At 41.3% G+C, this 20,651-nt stretch overlaps 1 long non-coding RNA gene across 1 annotated transcript in view; it reads left to right on the top strand.

Moving 5' to 3' along the window:
• LOC141407002 (uncharacterized) overlaps positions 1-20,651 on the top strand; it is a 56,137-nt gene that overhangs the window by 30,760 nt on the left and 4,726 nt on the right. The gene's annotated exons all lie outside the window — the stretch shown is intronic.

Raw genomic sequence — 20,651 nt, 5'->3', positions numbered from 1 at the left:
CAATAGTTGCTACAAAAATACATTTTAAAATACCCAGTTGCTACATTCTTGCCTGGAGATAATTTTCTGTAAAACTTGCTAAAGAACAATCTTCTCATAGATTTCTATTAGGAATCAAATAGTTCAAACTACTGGACTACAAAGGCCTATCTGGCAAACCCATTCTCTGACACACTCACGTGGACATGCACACACACACCCCCACACACAGTTTTTAAAAGGAAGATGAAGGCATGCATTACTGCAAACATGTTTTAAATTCTACAATATATCACCAGAGGGAGAACCATAACAAGTTAGTCAGAATTAGAATTCTAACTATGTAGAGTACCTTTGGCTGAGCTATTTTCCCTTGGTGATTCCACAAAGGCAGCAAGGCTCTGTGTATGTTTCTTTGTTAAAATGCACTGTGAAATGGAGGTTGGTTGTGCATTCATCAGTTCATACAGTGATTATTTGGCATTTACTATGTGCCAGAGTGATGTACGAGGAGGGCTATGCTCCTTTTTCTTTTCTTTTCTTTTTTTTTTTTTTCTTTTTTAAATACAGGGTCTGTCTCTGCCGCCTAGGCTGGAGTATAGTGGCACAATCTGGGTTCACTGTAACTTCCACCTCCCAGGCTCAAGTGATCCTCCCACCTCAGCCTCCCAAGTAGCTGGGACTACAGGCCCACACCACCATCCTTGGCTAACTTTTTTGCATTCTTTGTAGAGACAGGTTTTCTCCATGTTCCCCAGACTGGTTTTGAACTCCTGAGCTCAAGCGATCTGCCCACCTTGGCCTCCCAAAGCGCTGGGGATTACAGGCGTGAGCCATAGCACCCAGCCATAAGCTCCATTTTAAACTTCAATCTTGTGGAGGAATCAGAAGTAAAGAAGCAATTCATTACAGGGCAATAATAGTTATGAAAGAGGAAGCACAAGATGCTATGGGAGAAACATCTAACCCAGGGTGAAGCTCATCAAATCAGGGTTTCTGGAGGAAGAGAGATGAACACTGAGACCTGAAGAATGAGGAGAAACTATCCAGGAGAAGAGAAAAAGAAAAGAGCTTTCTAGGCAGAAGGATCAGTGCATTCTAAGATTCAGAGTATAGAAGAATATAGAGTATTTAAAGAATGAAAGCAGTAGGGCTGGATCTTAGAATGCAAAAGATGGTTGGTGAATAAGACGAGGTCATGCAGGGTCTTGTATCCATGTCAAGGAACGTGGGATTTATCCTGAGGGTAGGGGAAGCCATTGAAAGGGTCAAAGCAGAGAGTGTAGAGAATTGATGGGGGAGGGGAAGGCTGGAGGCAGAGAGATCAGCTGTTGTAATGACACAGAGAAACTGGTGGCAAGGACTAGGATAGTAGCTGAGAAGGCAGATTCAAATGACAATTGGAAGGCTGGCTATAGAGAGCAGGGGAGGGGGAAGATGAGAGAAAGACTCCTAAGTCTCTGGCTTGGATGACAGCACCATTCATTGAAAGAGAGAACACAGGTACTGAGGCTGATGTGTCTATGGGGCATCTAAAGCAGATGACCGGTGTAGAGTGAGTAAGTTAGCTGATGAATCGGCACTAAAAATATAGACGTGGTAACCGAAGCTAGTTATAGGAGTGGAAGAGAGCGTTCAAGAAGAGGTGTCCAGTGATTTTATAATAGTAATATGGAGGTCACACATGATTTTGGAGGTATAAGATGGGTGGGGATGGAGTCAGAAGCCAGATTGCAGAATGAGCAAAGGAAGAGGAACAAGTAATAGGCAATGTAGACAACTCTTTTGAGAAAATTAACCACAAAAGGGACTAAAGGGTCCAGGAGCAGCAGCTGAGAGGTGGTTTAGGAACTGGGAGACTGGTGAATTTGAATATCAATGAAAAAATCCAGAAGATTGGGGGTGAGGGTTTACCAAAGAGGGACAAAGTCCTACTAGGGATGGCATCCAGGCACTGGGAGAAGAAAATAAAGTGGAAAGGATGGATGTGGTGCAGTTAAGAGTATGGTCTTGGCTGTGCACTGAGTTGAAGATGTTCTCACTGATGTTTTGATTTTCTATGTTAGTGGAAGGCAAGATAATCTGTCAGGAATGAGAGGTAGAGGCCAGGTTCAGTGGCTTCTGCCTATAATTCTAGCACTTTGGGAGACTGAGATGGGTGGATCTCTTGAGCTCAGGAGTTCAAGACCAGCCTGGGCAATGTGCTGAAACCCCATCTCCACAAAAAAAAAAAAAAAAAAAAAAAAAAAAAAAATCAGCCAGGTGTGGTGGTACACGCTTGTAGTCCCAGCTACTTGTGAGGCTGAGGCAAGAGGATTGTTTGAGACCAGGAGATCAAGGGTGCACACATCACTGTACTCCAGTCTGGGCAACAGAGCAAGACCTTGTCTCAAAAAAAAAAAAAAAAAAAAAAGAATGAAGGAATGAAGGGGAGGCCAGATGCAGTGGCTTATGCCTGTAATCTCAGCACTATAGGAGGCTGAGGCTGGAGCGATTGCTTGTTACCAGGAGTTTGAGACCAAATTGGACTAAATAGTGAGACCTTGACTCCATGAAAAAATTAAAAAATTATCTGGGCATGGTGGCACACATCTGAAGTCCTAGCTACTCTGGAGTTTGAGATGGGAGGATTGCTTGAGCCCAGGAGGTCAAGGCTGCAGTGAGCTACAATTGTGCCACTGCACTCTAGCCTGGGCGATAGAGTGAGATGACCCTGTCTCCCAAAAAAAAAAAAAAAAAAAAAAGAGAGAGAGAAGAAAAGAGACTAAGGAAGAAGTTTACAGGACAGGATAGAGGGATAGAAAAGGATGGAGAAGGTTTTCTTTAAAAATGTAGTATATTTTTAATTAAAGTAGAAATACATACCTATGGTTTAAAAACAAATCCAAAAATGTATAGTGAAATGGAAGTCTGTGCTCCACCCTAGCGGCCCAGCCCTCCAGCCCTCTCTCTGGAGGCAACCACCGTGACCTGTTGGTTCTTGTATCTTCTTTCAGAGATATTTTATGCCCTGCTCTGACCCACTCTTTTTCACTGAATATCGTGTCTTGGAGATAGTGCCACATGAGTACAAATAAATCTACCCCATTATGAACCATGCTTTCTTTAACTGGTTCTTTGTGCATATTTCTTGGCTCACAGGTAAGAGTGTATACACAGGAAAAATATGTAGCCTTGAAATTTCCCTCTGAAGAGATTATAGCTATTTACATTGTGTTATGCTCTTCCTGATCATAAACAATGCAATGTATTAGTAAACATCTTTTTTATTTTACTCAGCCTGACAAGTGGAAAATGAAATCTTACTTTGCTTTGGATTTTTTAAATTGAGAGGAAGAGAATTTTAAAAATATTTAGCAGCCAATTTGGTCTCTCTCTCTCTCTCTCTCTCTCTCTTTCTCTTTTTGTGAACTGCCTGCTGATGGCCTGGCCCATTTTTCTTTTGGGTCATTAGTCTTTTCCCTATTGATTTTTAAAAATGGAGAAGGTTGAAGGGGACAAGAGGAAAAGGTTGAAGAGGGCTGGGCCTCCAGGGCACCCACCAGGGTCCTCCATTTCTGCAGAGGAACTGCAGACAGAGCCCTGTAGGTTCTTTTTGTATGAACAGCTCTTAGTTGAAATGATGTCTGCAGCCTTGGCCTGTGATTTCTTTCTCCAAGAAGTTTACAGCTCCATGAGGCCTGCAAGGCAGAAGGGGAAGGAAGGAAATCCCCATTCTCGGAGTCTGCATTGTCGGCCTGTGAGATGGTGGGGAGAAGCAGATATCTGGATAGAAACAGTCCCTGGCAGTGGGTGAAGCTCCCTGAAGCTCTGAGTCAGCTCAGACCTCGACACTCGGCTGCCCTGGGGAAGGGATTTTGGAGCCTCCTTGCTGGATCTTGGTGTTTACTTGTGGGCACAAGTGTCCTCTACTTGATCTACATGGTGGCCTTCCAGACCTGGAGTGGACCAGCCCATCTCTGGTCTACTGTACTTGGTCATTCTGGATGCAGTTCTTGATGCCTACCTGCCCCAAGCTGGGCACCTTCTCACACCGACTGTCACCACTGGGACTGCCCCCTGCCAGTCACTCTCCTGGTCTGCACCTAGTCCTGGGCCAAAGGGCCAGAGGGCCGGAGGGTAAGGAAGCAGGGTGGGGCTTTGGCATCCTTGTTCTCAGCAGGTAACTGGCTCCCACCTGTGGCATTTCCCACAGTTCCACAGAGAAGGTTCAGGGCCTGGAAGCCATGTTATACCCTAAATTCCTCAATAGGAAGCCAAGAAAGTACCTATCTCAGGGCAGAACTTGGAGCTTCTGTTACATATGAAACGTCAAAGAGATGTGAGCTGTTTTGTAAATGATCTTATCACAACATACAAATCATACAGTTAAAAATGACCTAAGAAGTGAAAGGACAGAAATACATTTCAAGCATTTATTAGCACATGAGACATGCCAGGTGCACATGTGACATTTGGCCCTTACCACACCTGATAGGTAGTGACCATTATTATCCCCACTTTGCAGATGACAAAAGGGAGGCTTAGGTGATTTAAGTAACTTTCTTTAAATTACAGGGCTAGAAAGTGGCAAGGCAGGCATCGGAACCTAGTACTGTCTAAGGCTATCACTCTATGCATCCATGTAGATTCCCACTGCATGAATGTAGCTGTGGCTAAAGAAGATCTTACAGACTCAGCAAGTAGCTTCATGTTTCTTGATACTTTGCAGATTCTTCTTTTCCTGAAAAAGAGGCCTGTCTAGGGATTCTAGACAAAAACAGACCCACCTTGCCTTATTAAACAGGGCCCTTACCTTAGACCAGCTGAGCCTCTCTTTTATCTAGTGATCAGATCATGGAGTGTCCATGGGTAGGTGATGGCTTAAACTACAGAAATCATTATTGAAGGGGGCATTAACATTACCACTCCTGATACTCAAATGCATTGGTCAGTCTAGCATTTTCCAACTCAACTTTCATAACCATTGCTTTTAGATTCCACTGGTTTAATTTTTTTTTTTAATTTCTTGTCCCCACCTCCTGCCCAACTCCTTTGTTTGTGAATGGAGGCTCAAGCTTGGAATCTGGCATCTGTGGAGATTTGACATTGACAGGTACTGGGGTACAGACCCAAAACTAAAATTCAGAGGGGCAGATTATTTTATTTTTCAGCTGCCTTGATGGCTGAAGGTGGTAAACATGTCACTATGTTACAGCTAAAAAGGAAATTGAACACAAAGAAAAAAATGACACACCCAGTAACCCACTATTTAAAACATTCAAACATTCAAAAACCATGAACGGTGGCAATTTTTTTTAACCTTGTTTTTTCATAAAGATTAATGAGAGGTCAAACTGAATCTTCTTTCTTCTTTCTTTCTTTCTCTTTCTTCTTTCCTTCTTTCTTCTTTCTCTTTCTTTCTTCTTTCTCCCTTCCTTCCTTCCTTCCTTCCTTCCTTCCTTCCTTCCTTCCTTCCTTCCTTCCTTCCTTTCTTTCTTTCTTTCTTTCTTTCTTTCTTTCTTTCTTTCTTTCTTTCTTTCTTTCTTTCCTTCTTTCTTTCTCTGTTCTTTCTTTCTTCTCTCTCTCTCTCCCTTCCCTCCTTCCTTCCTTCCTTCCTTCCTTCCTTCTTTCCTTCCTTCCTTCCTTCTTTCTATTTTAACTTGTATTGCTTAGGTAGATGCTGACATTAGAGTACTACCTTTCTTTACAACATAAACTATTTCCTGAGACATTTATAGAGTGAAACAAGTGGAAATGAGAATATACTTCTACTGATAAAAATTACTGTAGTCTGTTAACTTCTCCAAAAAATCAGCAATTTTGTAAAATTGTTTCATATCTATTTTTCTGTTTGTCTCTAGAAGCCAACTTTTAGAGAAACCTTTCAAAATTTCTCAAGCTACAATGTAGTAGATGGTTTTCAAAATGCTAAAAATACCAAAATAGTACCCTGAATTTCAATGCCGTCTCCTCTACTGTAAGTTCCTAAGCCAATATTGTGACTGTCTTGGAGGGGGCCTGGAGAGTGAGGATGAATGAAGAATGAAGCTTTTCTTTCATAGACAGTGGAACTGACCCCAATCATAATTTTCAGTTCCTAATAAGGAAAAGTGCAGCCAATTAAAATGGCCTCAAATTAATTATTGTTGAAGCCAGCATTTTGTGTGTGTGTGTGTGTGTGTGTGTGTGTGTGTGTGTGTGTGTGTGTAGTTGGAAACTAAAAGGGTGGTACTAATGTACAAATAACAAGACATAGAGGAAGCTAAAAGAAGCCTAACCTTCCAGGTTGGCATTGAGGGGCAGGACTCAGCCACCCCCTTCTTTAAACAAGACAACAGTGGCTGCCTGTGCGGGTTCCTATGTTTGAGGAGTATGCTTCCTAAAGTCCACTATTGCTCTTTTGTTTTCTTAAGGGGAGCAGATGTATTGGGGCTAACCAGAAAGGAAGGGGGGAGAAAGGAAAATATACTTCTGAGTTAGAGAAAATTTGTGACTTAATATCCCAATGAATGTGAATTAAATTTCATTGGCAACTACATCCATAGTCATAGTAACTAAAAAAGGAGGAAAATTGTAGTTTCTGGACTGCCTGGGTTAAAGACATCAGTGACAGCTCCCTGGAAGTTCTGAGAGTTGCTTCTTCCGCTCTCCTGTCTCCCCCACTTTTCCCCACCCCTGGGTTCTCACTCTTTGGCTTATTTGGAGGTGATATTAAGAAGCCCATGTTTGAAGAACATGATCTCCAAAAAAGGCATTGCATTGTCTATTTGGAGACAGGCTCAGTTAAGAATCCTGGCTCTCCCACTTGCAAGCTGTGTGATACGGTCAAATCACTTAACCTCTCTGAGGTTCAGGGTGCTTGTCCGTGAAATAAGGACAGTATGACCCGTCATGTACTTTTTAGGGTGACTATGAAGAAATACATAAATGCAAGTTTCTGGATTCTAGTTTTTCCCCAACCGCTTTCTAGCTGTGTGATTTCATGAAATAACTAACTTATATGTGCCTTATATATGAATTTCCATCTTTGTAAAACTTACCCATCTCATATAGTCAGCAATAATAATACTCACCTCAATTAGTCTTTTAAAGGTTAAAGGAGATGAAATACCCCTTGAAAATATTTGGCACGTAGTAAATGCTTAATAAATATTAGCTGCTATTATTAATATTAAATAACAAGTGTAAAGTGCCCAAGACTTGATCGAGAAAGTGTGTTCTATAAATGGTACACCTATTAGTTTGAAAGCTGTAACTGTGTATATTTTGACAAATCTTCAGCTATTCAAGCTAAATACACAAATACACATCTCTAATTTTTTAATGTTTTACTAAAGTATAACACACATTCAGCAATCAGCAGATGTCTTAAGTATAAATATAATTATATTTAACCTGTTTTTAGATGATTTTTAAAAGCTAGACACTTTCTCTGCTGAGTCTGTCAATTAGAAGAAAGGAGATTAATTTATTGAATTAAAATACTGTTTTATTCAGATGAATTAGTCTGTTCTCACACTGCCATGAAGAAACACCCAAGACTGGGTAATTTACAAAGGAAACGGGTTTAATTGACTCACAGTTCCACGTGGCTAGGGAGGCCTCAAGGAACTTACGTTCATGGCAGAAGGGGAAACAAACACGTCCTTCCTCACATGGCAGCAGGAGAGAGAAGTGCAGAGCAAAGTGGGGAAAAAGTCCCTTATAAAACCATCAGATCTCATAAGAACTCACTCACTATCATGACAACAGTATGGGGGAAACCCCCTGCCCAATAATCTAATCACCTCCCATGAGGTCCCTCCCACAACACTTGGGGATTATGGGAACTATAATTCAAGATGAGATTTGGGTGGGGGCACAGCCAAACCATATCATCAGATATTTAAAAAAAAAGAAATGCTACATTAAATATACACATTTTTTGGCAACAAACAGCATGCACTTTATTAATGTAATTACTTCATCTTAACTACACTCTAAAGATTCCTTGGAATCACCAGGACATTGGCGGTTGCTGCAAAGAAGAGGTGGTGACACTGATAAAAGTGCCTGGGAGTTTGACCTCTTTAGCACTCTTGATCTGGGATCTCAATTTTTTTCCCCCTTAATTGATTACATCTTACAGGGAGTTCAATAGCTTCGTTGAAAGCACTTGACAGACAGAGGTTTTGCATAAACATCTGTTTATGAAGCATAAACACCAACATCTCCCGGCTTTGAAAACCCTTTATTCTGAAAGCTTTGGCTGATTTCACCTATTACAAGCAAATGACAATTCCTCTTAGCAACTCTTCTACCTAGCAGTTGACATGTTCATTTTGACAATGATTGTAAAATTCATTCTGATTTCCAAAGCATCCAAATGTGAAAAAGCAGGAGTCTTAGAATTGAGAAGACATTATTTTAATACTTTGCGACATACCAAAAACAATACAGGTTATCTATGTGTAAAAAGACTGGATATTGTAAGGGTGACTCTCTATTTGGCTTTGTAATTTGGGAACCAAACTGTAATAGGGGCCAGAGATTTCAAGGGGGGAGTCTTAGATATTTTATCCAATGCAAATATCACCTCAAGATAACTTATCTTTCATATAATCGTCATCATTTTGAAGTGCCGACTCTGTGCCAGACACTGTGCTATGTACATTATCTCTTTTAGGCTTCATAAAAAATTGTATTAAAAAACTGAGGCTCAGAGAAATCATTGTTTCAGCTAACTCATCTGTGTGGAAGATCTTGAATTTGAACCCAAGACTGTCAGACTCAAAGCTTAGACTCTTTCAAGTACAATAACTTTCTCCAGTTATGTCATGTTAAGTATATTTAGTGTACTCAGAACACAAAGAATGACTCCAAAGAGCTGTTAGAGGCCGGAGGAGGAGTAGTGTCACACACACACACACACACACACACACACACACACACAAATTCATTAGGCAGTTTCCCTAACAAAAGGGAAATTCAGTGATGGCTGAAGGCGCTAAACATGTCATTATGTAACAGCTGTATAAAACATAAAAACCTCACTGGTGTAGACCATCAGAGGGAGGGTTGGATTGAATTAGTAGAAAGTATGAATTTTAAACTCATTTACATAATACAGATTTTCCTAATCCCTTATGGATTTCAAAATGGATTTCCATCCATTCTCTCATTTCATGATCATAACAACCTCTCAAACTAGTCAGAGTTGTTATTATCAATCCAATTTTAGGTAAGAAAAATAAGGGCTGAAAAAGTTAAGTGCCTTGCCTATGGTCATAGAGCTATTTAGTGACAAACACACACCTTGTTACTCTGCAGGGTGACCTAACAAATTCCTTCTGAATTGCCAGATAATTATTGGATAAGAATGATACGTATTCTTATATTAATTATTCATATATAAGGGATTGCCTGAAGTGCTCAAAGATGTATTTCAAATATTCCTCCTGTAATCTCATTTACATCATTCTTCTGCACTACTTAGCAAGACAGGGTTTGCTAAATGGAAGGAAAATTTCTGCCCAGGTCCCAATCAAGTTATTGTAAATTCCAAATTAATAGGGTCTAAATAAACAAGAGCTTATTATGGAGCTAAAAGCTGATAATGTTATTTGTTTCTGATATCTTTTTTCATTTGCCTCAGCCTCAGTTTAAGCATTTTATCTACTGCGTTTTTTTTTCTGTCTCCTCATTAGAGAAACAGGACGAGAGAGGCGTAGAAGGAAAGAATCACTTGTATGTGAATAAAATTAATAACCTAAAATTATAGAAGGGTGAAGAGGCATCTTTTTGGTAATCTATCGTAATGTTTAGTAACAGCAATTTGCAGTAATGAAATCACTAATCTTTACTTCTCCTGGGTATGTGTTATATTTATCGGCTTATGCTTTACTTACATTTTTTTATGACTCCATTTCCTAAATTATTTAAACTTACAAGGCAACCTCTAACTTATTAATGGTAAGACAGGCTTCGGAAATGAGAATCATGCAAATAATGATTTCATTTTTTACCCGTGTTTTTAAGGGACTGAGATATCTTTGTCATTTACCTGGGATTTATAGGGACCAAAAAGCTGGACATCATTCACCACCGGGGACAGGTAACCCAGCTTGAACTCTAAGGACCATGAGGACTCACCTCTATAAAATAAACTTCAGATAAATAGCATCTGGGTGGAAATTTGGTTTTCCTTGTGCTGGGTTTCCTTACGCTTTTAAAAGAATCCTAAGGGATGGAGATGAGTGAGAGACAGGCCAGTAGCATGAAAGGCCCAGTGCTCTTAGAGATACTTCTTCGATGATTAAAATGATTAAAATGAATTTTTTGTTTGCCAGGTGCAAGGAATAAACACTCTTGGATTCTCTCTGTTCTGTCGTTTTCCCTTTAATCTACAAACACACCACAAAGGCTCCTCTGTTCCTTCCCTCAATCACATTTCTCATTCAGACATCCTTCCTGTTTGGGGTTCTGTTTCTTACTTCCATTTGGTTCTTTGCTTTCCTGTATGGGCTTCCAAGTTTGTTTGTTTTCAGGTTTCTCACATTTTTCTATTTTTGAATTGTTCCTTTCTGCAGCACAACCTCTATGTGTCGCTCCTTTTTCATTTTGCTCCCTGTCTATTGTGTACCTGGTATTATTCGTCATCTTTGCTTCTATTTACTTCCCTCCTCCTAGCTCTTATTTCTTTATCTCTGGCCCCTTACTTCCTCTCCTCGATTCTCCTGTTCCCATCCCCATGCCCTTTGACCAAACATCCTCTCCCCACCCCTACTTAAAGCAACTGAAGAAACACTCCCAACGAGAATGGAGTAATGAGAATAGACTGCAAAGAATAGAAAGGTGGCAGAGTGAACCTGGGAAGGGCGTGCAAGCCGTGTTAACGACTTCCCCATCCTCTGCTGGCCTCCTCCTCTGTCTGCGTGTGCCTTGCAAGGGAAAGACACAGCACAAAGGAAGGGAGAAGGAGGAAATGAAGGTGAGGGCTCAGGGCACAGGGACTGCCAAGCTGTTCTTTAAATACTACCCACTCAGCGTTTGTCTTGGGAACTCTACAGAACAAGGTTGTATTTCAAGCACAGAGCAACTCAAATCAGCTTCCCTGAAACTGGGATCCAGATGCTCTTGAAACAAAACTGCAGGACAGCATAGTCAGAATGTTTCCACTTGACCCTAGATTGCTCTAAAACTACTCGTGGGAGAGTGCTAACACCGACCTCCAGAACAAACATCTTACCTCTCATGGTTGCCTATGACCTAGCCTCACCTTTGGCTTTTTTTTATTTTAAAAATATTTCCAGATATGTTTATAAATAAATCACACATTTTAGAACCACCTTGCTGCCACTCTGTACTGCCCAGGAAAAATCCGTGACAGTTCACACTGGAAATTTTGCTTCTCTCTCACCCTTCAGAAAAGAAAAAAAAAAAAAAAACAAGCATAATAAGTATTTAAAAGCCAGATGAACAAGGAGCTCTCAGAAAAACAATTTTACCAGCCCAGTCATAGTAAGAAGACCAAATGTACAAACAACTTGACCTTTCCTCCTTTCCCTCCCATGCCTGGGCAGCTTCTGAAGCACCATGCAGTTCCCGTTTGGGGACAGTGGGACCCAGGAGCGGCTCCTCTCACCTGGAGTGCTGCTGAGGAAGGATGATGACATCGCTGAGTCCGTTTTTTCCTTCTTCAGGCAGGTGTCCGTTTGTTGATTTTGAAATTGAGTCCCAGGGAAAACACCTAGCTATTCACATTCTTCAAAACAGCAACAAACCTGCACTTTTGTAAATGGTTTTAATTTTGACAAAAGAAGGCCTTTTTCTAAGGTGACATGAACAGGGGAAATTACCTCAACTTTGTAACATTATTTTCGAGCATCCTGTGTGATGTCAGTTTTCCCTCCCCTCCTACCCTGGCTTATTCTTTAGATGAAAGGGAGCGGAGCTGGGTCTTAGGAGCTACTGAAGGAAGGACAACAAAAGCTCCATCATGACGCTTGTGTCTGACCCTGCTCTGATTGAGGGTGGGTCTGTGTAAGGACCGCACCTTCCTGCGAAGGCAGCTTCCAGGCCTCAGGCTCTGCCCACTCAGGGCTGCCGTCATGTGGGGACTTCTTGGTCCACGTGGGTCCTCTCTTCAACAATATCTGCTTATTTTTGTTTTTATTTCCTCGCTTCCAACAAAAGGATGAGCTACAAACTGATTCCATATAATAGAATGATACACACACACAGAGTTAGGAATAAATTATATTCCCACAAGCATAAGCAAAAATTATGTGCTGGGACTCTAGTTTTAGTGCTCGTTTTTACTCTCCAAAGAAGCTTTGAAATAAAACAAAAAGAAGAAACAAAAAAAAAAAAACACAAGAAAAAATCCACGACGATGGGGTCCAGTTAATGGTATTCTTGAGTTTTTCTGTTTCTGTTGGTCTCAGACGTCGCTGGCCTCTGATTCGTACCTTCCAGGGCTGGCATAGAAGGGTCATTGCCTGGCTGCTGGGCTTAGAACTCTCATCCCCTTTGAGGAGCTGTGTTACTGTCTTTGTGTCTACTGGGGAACAGATAGGGCTTGAGCCGCTGTGCACAGTGTTAGCTCCTGCACAGAGCCAAGCAATGGTCTAGGTTAGGATAGCACCCTCCCTGCTGTCATGGGCAGGGCTCTGGGCCTCTCCCCTCTGCCCTGCCGCTGAAGGAGGGGTTTAACCGGCTCTCTGCACTCTGCAGGAAGGGAACCACCTACAGGCTGAGTGTTTTCAGTAAAAACCCACCCCTGCAATGGAGAAGCCATGAGCTCCTGTTATGTGTGTCATCACACAAACATCCCGCACTGAAATAAGCTGAGATTTTACTCTTACTCTACTTTCTGACCATTGTTAAGAACTATGACTTTAGTAGATGTATTAGTTCCCTAGGACTGCCATAAGAAAAGTCTCACAAAATGGGTGCAGACCTATGTGATAAAAATGTATTGTCTCACAGTTCTGGAGGTCAGAGGTCCAAAATGAAAATGTTGTCACGGCCATGCTCCCGCTGAAGGTGCTGGGGAGGGGGCCATTAGACACCCCCCTCCCAGCTTCCTGCAGCCTCAGGGGCTCCTGGGCTTAGCTGCCTCCCTCCAATCCTCCATCTTCACATGGCCTTCTTCCTGTTTCTTTGTATCTTCTTCCCTCTGTGTGGGTCTGTCTTTGTATACAAATTTCCCCTTTTCATAAGGACACCAGTCTTACTGGATTAGGGCCCACCCTTATGACCTCACTTGAACTCGGTTAAATGTGCAAAGACCCTGTTTCCAAATAAGACCACATTCTGAGGAATGGGAGTTGGGACTTCAATATATCTTTTTGGGAGGAACACAATTCTGCAAATAACCATCATCTACCTTGTCATTTAAATATTTTCTCAACTTACAAAAAATTATCTTGTTTTGTGAATCGGCACAAGGAATGTTCTGTAACTAGAGTAATAACGAATGAGATTCAAACAAATGGCAAAGAAGAACTGCTTGAGAGGTTAATAGTGGCCTGAGCTTTAGGAACTGCTGTTCGGCCACTTCCCCTTGTGTGTATCTGCGGAAGCCTCTTCTTCTGGTTTCCCCAGCAAACTGGGAATCTGATTTATACTGAGATTTAACTGATTTAACTGAGATTTCAGCACTGGGACACATCTGAGCTGCCTTTAAAAAATTTATTTTATTTAATTTTTACTGTAATGGTGGCTATCAACAGCAACAACAACAACAACAAAACCCGACAACTTTTCATTATCTGTGAAGGAGGGGAGATGCTAGAACATATATTAATATGTCAATAGGGATAATACTGGTTGCCCAGTAGCATTTACACCTATTATTGTATAGTCATGATGAAAACCTTAAAGTGACATTTAGGGGTTTTTGAGATCTTGATATGAAAAATAATTGAAAAGAATTTTTAGAATTGGGTTGTCATAGCAGTTTCTTAATAATGTCAGAGCATATTAGGGTTAATGAACATCTTGGGTTCTCCTGATTTCCTAGGCAATATTCATAACGAACCCATGATTTAAGCCTTACCCTCCAGGGCTTACGCATTGGTTAATCATCTTTCATTTTCATAGCATACCTTCTGCCCCCACAGATTCTCATAGCAGCCTCTACAGTTAAGAGAAATAGATATAATGAGCAAATGAGAAAAGTGAGGAGGCTCACAGAGTGGAGGAACCTCACAGATGGTCCCTGGGAGTGCCAGGGCCTGCTTCTGCAGCTCGTGGTTCCTTTCATTTCAGCTGGCTGCTGGCTCCTGTTACCAATCCATGGTGCTCTAAAAGGTGCTGATTTCATTTACAGGTTAGGCTAGTTTTCAGCGTCCTGTTTGTACATTCTGTTTTTGATTTTTATTTTCCAGTTTTTCTAGTTGGGTAAGACTCAAGTAGGTAAACTGGATCCTAGGAGAGATTTCTCACCTATCGCACTCTGAACTATAAAGACCTCCCTGCAGGTGGGATTTAAAAGGGAAATGAGTGAGAGTAAGCCTGGAAGAGCCAGGTGAGAGATGGAGACCAACCCTTGTTTTTGCATAGGGCAGACAGGAGTGCTTCATGCAAATGGAAGCGGGCGCCTGAGGGCTGTGTAGTCTTTCTTCTGAGTTTTCCTCCCCGTCAGAAAAATTTATGTTTTCCTTTCTGATAATTTACTAGCGGTGTACAAAATTAGCTCAGTATTTTTTTTTTTTTTTAATTCAAACAGGGTTTCACCATGTTGTCCAGGATGGCCTCAAACTCCTGAGCTCAAGCGATCCACCTGCCTCAGTCTCCCAAAGTGCTGGGATTACAGACATGAGCCACAGTGCCCGGGCCACTATACAAAATTAATGAGTACAGAGAAAGTAAATGTTTCTGCAATGTCAACACTTTTCCACCTCTGTCTAAGGGTCAGCCGCATTGATAGTTTAGATATATCCTTCCAGGCTTTTCTTGTTTTGTGTTGTTTCATTTTGTTTTGTTTTGAGACAGTCTGGCTCTGTCACCCAGGCTGGAGTGCAGTGGCTCGATCTCGGCTCACTAAAATCTCCACCTCCTGGGTCCAAGCCATTCTTGCCTCCTGAATAGCTGGAATTACAGGCACATGCCACCATGCCAGGTTAATATTTGTATTTTCAGTAGAGACAGGGTTTCACCATGTTAGCCAGGCTGGTCTTGAACTCCTGACCTCAAATGAGCCACCTGCCTTGGCCTCCCAACGTGCTGGGATTACAGGCGTGAGCCACCACACCCAGCCCTTCAGGTTTTTTAATACAAACACTATATTGGTCTACATCTATGTTTATATACAAATGAAATCATTAACATAATGGAGTGACATAACATTCTGGTCATTCTGCACCAACTCTTTCTCTTCTTATATTGTAGATATTTTCCATGTCAACTAACTACAAAGATGTAATCTATTTATATTTTTTATAAAAACACATTTTATGTTTTAAAATAAAGCAGCCCTTGCACAGAATCAAATCATACACAAAGGTATAAAATAAAAAGTAGAAATCTTCCATCATTTACTTCTAGTTCTTTTCTTGAAGTAATCACTGTAATTCCTGTACTAGTTTATCATATGTCCTTCCAGAAAACATAATTACTAGTATCTCTGAATATGTACACATGGATAACTTTTATTCTGCTCTGTCCCTTGGTTTATGTAATACATTTTAAAATTTTAAAGAATCGAGACATACCTAATTCTTTTTAACAGATGTGTAGTATTCCCTTACGTGACTACACCATTATTTAACCAGTTCTCTATTAATGGACATTTTATTTTAAACTTTTGTGCTAGAACAAACATCCTTATATATACATCTCTGTATACAGAATAAAACTTTGGTGTTCATTCCTCCATACTCTTGTCAGCCGTGGGCACAAGCACTTTATTTATGTTCTACAAAATCCTTTGCCAATTTGATAGGTGATAACTTTGTTTTAACTTTCATTTATTTGATCATTAAGAAATCTGTTTTATATGATTTGTTGCCCTGAATTGCCTGTTCATGACTTTTGCCTGTGTGTCCATTGCAATGTTTATCTTTTTCTTATTGATTTATAAAAAAAGGTTTGTATTCTTACATGAGAGCATGGACACAGAACTCCAGGTCTGTAACTGAGATTTTAAAAAGCAATTACTTTTTACATTTTCATAATTCTCTAATAAACTCCACAGAGACCAGACTAAAGTTTATGTTTGTTAAAGCAGATTTTCCTAGTGAGGTGTAAATCTTGTAAAAACTTGAAACAGGAAAGACATAGGAGAACAGAATAACTGGTTTTCTAGTGTTCCTTACCATCTGAGGAACACTTTTAGGGAGATGGTAAATTTGCTAAGGAAATCATTCTTACCTATTTAATACACATTCCTCATTAGCAACTCTGTTATCCAGTTTTAAACTTAAGCTAGACCTAAATCAAATAAATAAAAACTGTGTTTTAATAATTCCAAATGACTTTCACTCATTCTGATTCTTCCTCAGTCCAAATTACTGAAGTTTTCTCATAATACTTAAAAACAAGCCCATTTACAGAGCCAGTGACATCATGATGATCAAGACTGCATTCATTTTCTCCTTCACACATTTTCCTACTGGATGAGTGGCTTCCTTGTTTAAACATGGAATTCACTCATCATAAAATGGATTTCATCCAGACACAAAATATGAAAAAATGAACTCATGGGAAATGACCCTTGAAATTCACACCACCCTCAAGGCTTGAAAGGATTTTCTATTTCATCAACTTTAGATGAGCCATAATAATAAAACATAAAATACTGCCTATAATCCCAGGACTTCGGGAGGCCGAGGCGGGCAGATCGCGAGGTCAGGGATCGAGACCACCCTGGCTAACATGGTGAAACCCCATCTCTACTAAAAATACAAAAAATTAGCCGGGCGTGGTGGCGGGCGCCTGTGGTCCCAGCTACTTGGGAGGCTGAGGCAGGAGAATGGCGTGAACCTGGGAGGCAGAGCTTGCAGTGAGCTGAGCTCACACCACTGCACTCCAGCCTGGGCTACAGAGGGAGACTCTGTCTCAAAACAAACAAACAAACCATAAAATACTACACAAAGATTAGAAAATCAGAAGTCACATAACTCATAGTTCTTCCCAAGTCTTGTTTTTCTTGAGCTAACTCATTCTTAGCACTTGCAGTCAGTCCAGCCAGCCTCTGTTCTCTGTGCTTCCAGAACACTCTATGCATGCCTCTTTTATCACATACTATACAGTTTTGGAATTATATGGGATGTATCTTCTCCCCAACTTGATCGCTAACTCTGCAGGTCAAAGGCCACATCTTGTTCATATTTGTGAACCTGCTAGATCTCACAATACCTGATACTTAGTGGGCTCTCAGTAATTACTTGTTTTGTTGTGTTATTGTTACTATTTTGAACTGTACGGAGAATCATTTGGACCCCGTTTTTGCTCACCTATGACAAAGACAGCTGATTGCCACTTAGCCACACCTTCCCTTCTCCCCCTTCTCCACCTTGCTTGTGGAGCCTTGATTTTGTTTGAAGGCCATGTGCTCAGGAAACAACTCCCCTTGCCAGGCTGGGTGGGGACATGAAGGGTTATTAGTTCAGGCAGTCTTGGCAGACTCATGCCTTTGGCCTGTGGCCCAATCTTAGCCAAGGAGGTCTGACTGTAAGCCACCTAGGGAGCTTTGGGAAAAGACTTTTCTTATAGTACAGAGAGACTCATAGGAGGAGACCCTCTCTTTTCACGGGACATTGTAGTATTGCATGGGATGTCTGGAACTGTTGCAGACAGACATCTTGCAACATGAGTGGGGGACATCCCCAGCCTACTAGAGACTGTAGAAAGAGCCTTGGTTGTTTGCTTGGGCTGGAGCCACTCTGCCTGAGACTTTCATTTTGAGAGACAATTAATCCCTAGTTGAATCCTGTACACTTTAATAAAGGTGGGGGAAACCAGAGAGGATTCAGGAGTCCTCTACTAGGAGGAACAGAATGAAACTAGAAAGTTAAAAGGAATCAGGTTGCTGGGTGCAGTGGTTCCTGCTTGTAATCCCCGCACTTTGGGAAGCTGAGCAGCGAGGATCACTTGAGTCCAGGAGTCGGACAGTAGCCTAGGCAATGTAGCCAGACTCCGTCTCTACCAAAAAAAAAATCTTTTTTAATAAATAAAAAAAAAATAGCCTGGCGTGGTGGCATGTGTCTGTAGTACCAGCTACTCGGAAGACTGAAGTGGGAGGATTGCTTGAACTGGGGAGGTGGAGGCTGCGGTATGCTTATGGCTTATCTGAAGTTGATGAAAGAGAAAAATCATGCCACTACACTCAGCTTGGGTAACAGAATGAGACCCTGTCTCAAAAAAAATAAAATAAAATAAAATGAAAAATAAAACAAAGGCATCAGAAGTTTTGCCTTATGGTAGAGAAGCCTATGAAAGAACTTTGTTGCTGTTTCCAAGCTCCTGGAGAGTTTTATGGGAGGGGTGTTAAACTGTTATTCTACAAGACTTCTCAAGACCTAAGTGAAAGAGGAAATGGAATTAAAGCAGGAGAGACTCTGGCCAGATTTAAGGGAGAATTTGCCTGTAAGAATGATCAAATAATGACATGGGCTACTGAGAGTGAGATTCTGTCCCTTTGGAAGAGGACAAGAAAGGGCAAGTGTAAGTCCTTGAGCAGTTTATTATTCACCTACTTAACGGCAATGGGAGTAACCAAATGGCTACTTGAAGTTTGTAATCTTATGCTCGTCTGGGGAAGAGAAGCTACTGAAACTTAAGTAGATGAGGAATCAGCTACAGACTTCTGAAAGTATCCATTAGGTGATAAGTTTGATCTGACAAAGCTGGAAATACCTGTTTTAGCTCTATCAGGCCAACATGGCAGCCCAACATCCAGTTTATAATTTACGTTAAACACACACTACTTTATCAGAGTTTTGTGATTAGTCACATACCCAGAACAAGGACATTGCATGAGAAATGTAGCCTCAGGGAAGGTGGCTGATTATGTCTGGGGTGCTTATTAGTAGGTCTGATCCTAATCTGAATCCACTTTTCCGTGGAAGAATGTAAAAATGAGTATTGGATATGGTCAGTCTCTCTGACCATGTAAAAACTCTATACACAGTATGCAAGTCACCAAGCAGCCCGGTGTGGAGCAGCTCTGTTTCACAGCCACTGGTTCCCGTGTCCAAGACCCAGATTAAAGGAACGACTCAAATGCTACTGCAAGTTGATTTTACTAGCTGTGAAATTATGGTACTGGGTCATCATTAACCTGAGTAATGACTACCTCTCCTCTTACAACCAAATTTTTTCTTTTTAATTTATGTTACAACCAATTTTATATAAAAACTATTATTAGCAAGACTTTCTCATTAATCCCAGAGGCGAATGTAAATACAATAAAGGCATCTGAAAACCTCTGAAAAGTTCCATTCTTGTTGATTTGATTATGCATACACCACTTCATTTGATTGAGATTGCCCCGGGACATTTCTTTTCCTTCTAAAATTTGCAGGACAGCTCTTAAAATGCAGTCCCCGCATTGAAACGTAGCACTCTTTCACAAATCAGCAAGTCCTCTTTCAGCCACACCAGGCACGTTTCTATTGCAGCATTTACTGAACAGCGTGAGCTGGCCCCCTCCAGCCCCCTGCTCCTCTTCTTTAGCATGGATTCTCCAGCTCCTGTCCTCTCTTTTTCTTTAGCCTTGTTTCTGAGAATCCCACCATGCCCCCACCTGATTGTCTGCAACACAAGGGCACACGCTCCCTTCCCTGACAGCACAGAGAGCCTTGAAACACCTCTCCACATTAGAGGCATTCAAAAGACCTTCTCCACAATGGATGAGCAACCTTAGGGAAGCAGAGTCTGGGGTCCCAGGCTGTCCATCCCTTCCCTTTACACCCCCTGCCCCCTACCTGCTTCGAGGCTTGCAGCGGGCAGTGGGGAAACCTGTGGATTTAGGTGGTGCCAGTGAGGCTCTGGTTATTTGGGTCCTCATTCCCTCCCTTAGCTCATGAAGTCACAGCATAGAACAATCCTGTAAGTAGGGTGCTGGCACCTCAAGTCTTGGCTTAGAAGTCACCCAGACCTTGTAACAAACCCTATGCTGCCACCTAATACCAGTGTGTCTTTGAGCAAGGTATTTCATCTCTAAGAGCCTGTTTCCTACGAAATAAAGGTAAAAATACCTACTTCCCACATTGTTATAAGGGTTCAATGCCAGACATAAAGAAAGTATTTATATAATACTCAGTATCATTATAGAGAAGCAAATGCCCCCTTTTTATAGCAATAATTGACTTCTAAATTCCTGCATTCAGAAAATAGCAATAGAAAGCATTTGCCACCTGCACCCAAGTTATTTCCTTTAAAAGCACCTAGGACATGGCAAAATAGCTGCAGAGCCAAAGGCCTTCATCCTGAGGTGACTGGAGAATGGACTACCTTTTCCTAGAGCGATAGAGGCTCAGCAACATTGCATGTAGCACATGCCTCCCTGGGACACCAGGAAGGTTAATGAGATAACATCTAGATGGAAAGTGCTGAATGTGCTAAATATTACCAGGTTGCAATTTCTGGAGCAAGCTCTCCTTTGTCGAGCACACGCGGCTCTGAAAGAGAAGGTATAGCAGGTGAGGTGTAATTTAGGTGAGTCACACACACCTTCTCCCCGGGCACACTTCAGCTTTTCA

The sequence above is a fragment of the Macaca fascicularis genome, chromosome 6 (assembly GCF_037993035.2).
Source record: "Macaca fascicularis isolate 582-1 chromosome 6, T2T-MFA8v1.1".
Lineage (NCBI taxonomy): Eukaryota > Metazoa > Chordata > Mammalia > Primates > Cercopithecidae > Macaca > Macaca fascicularis.
This window is presented reverse-complemented; position numbering and strand designations above follow the sequence as displayed.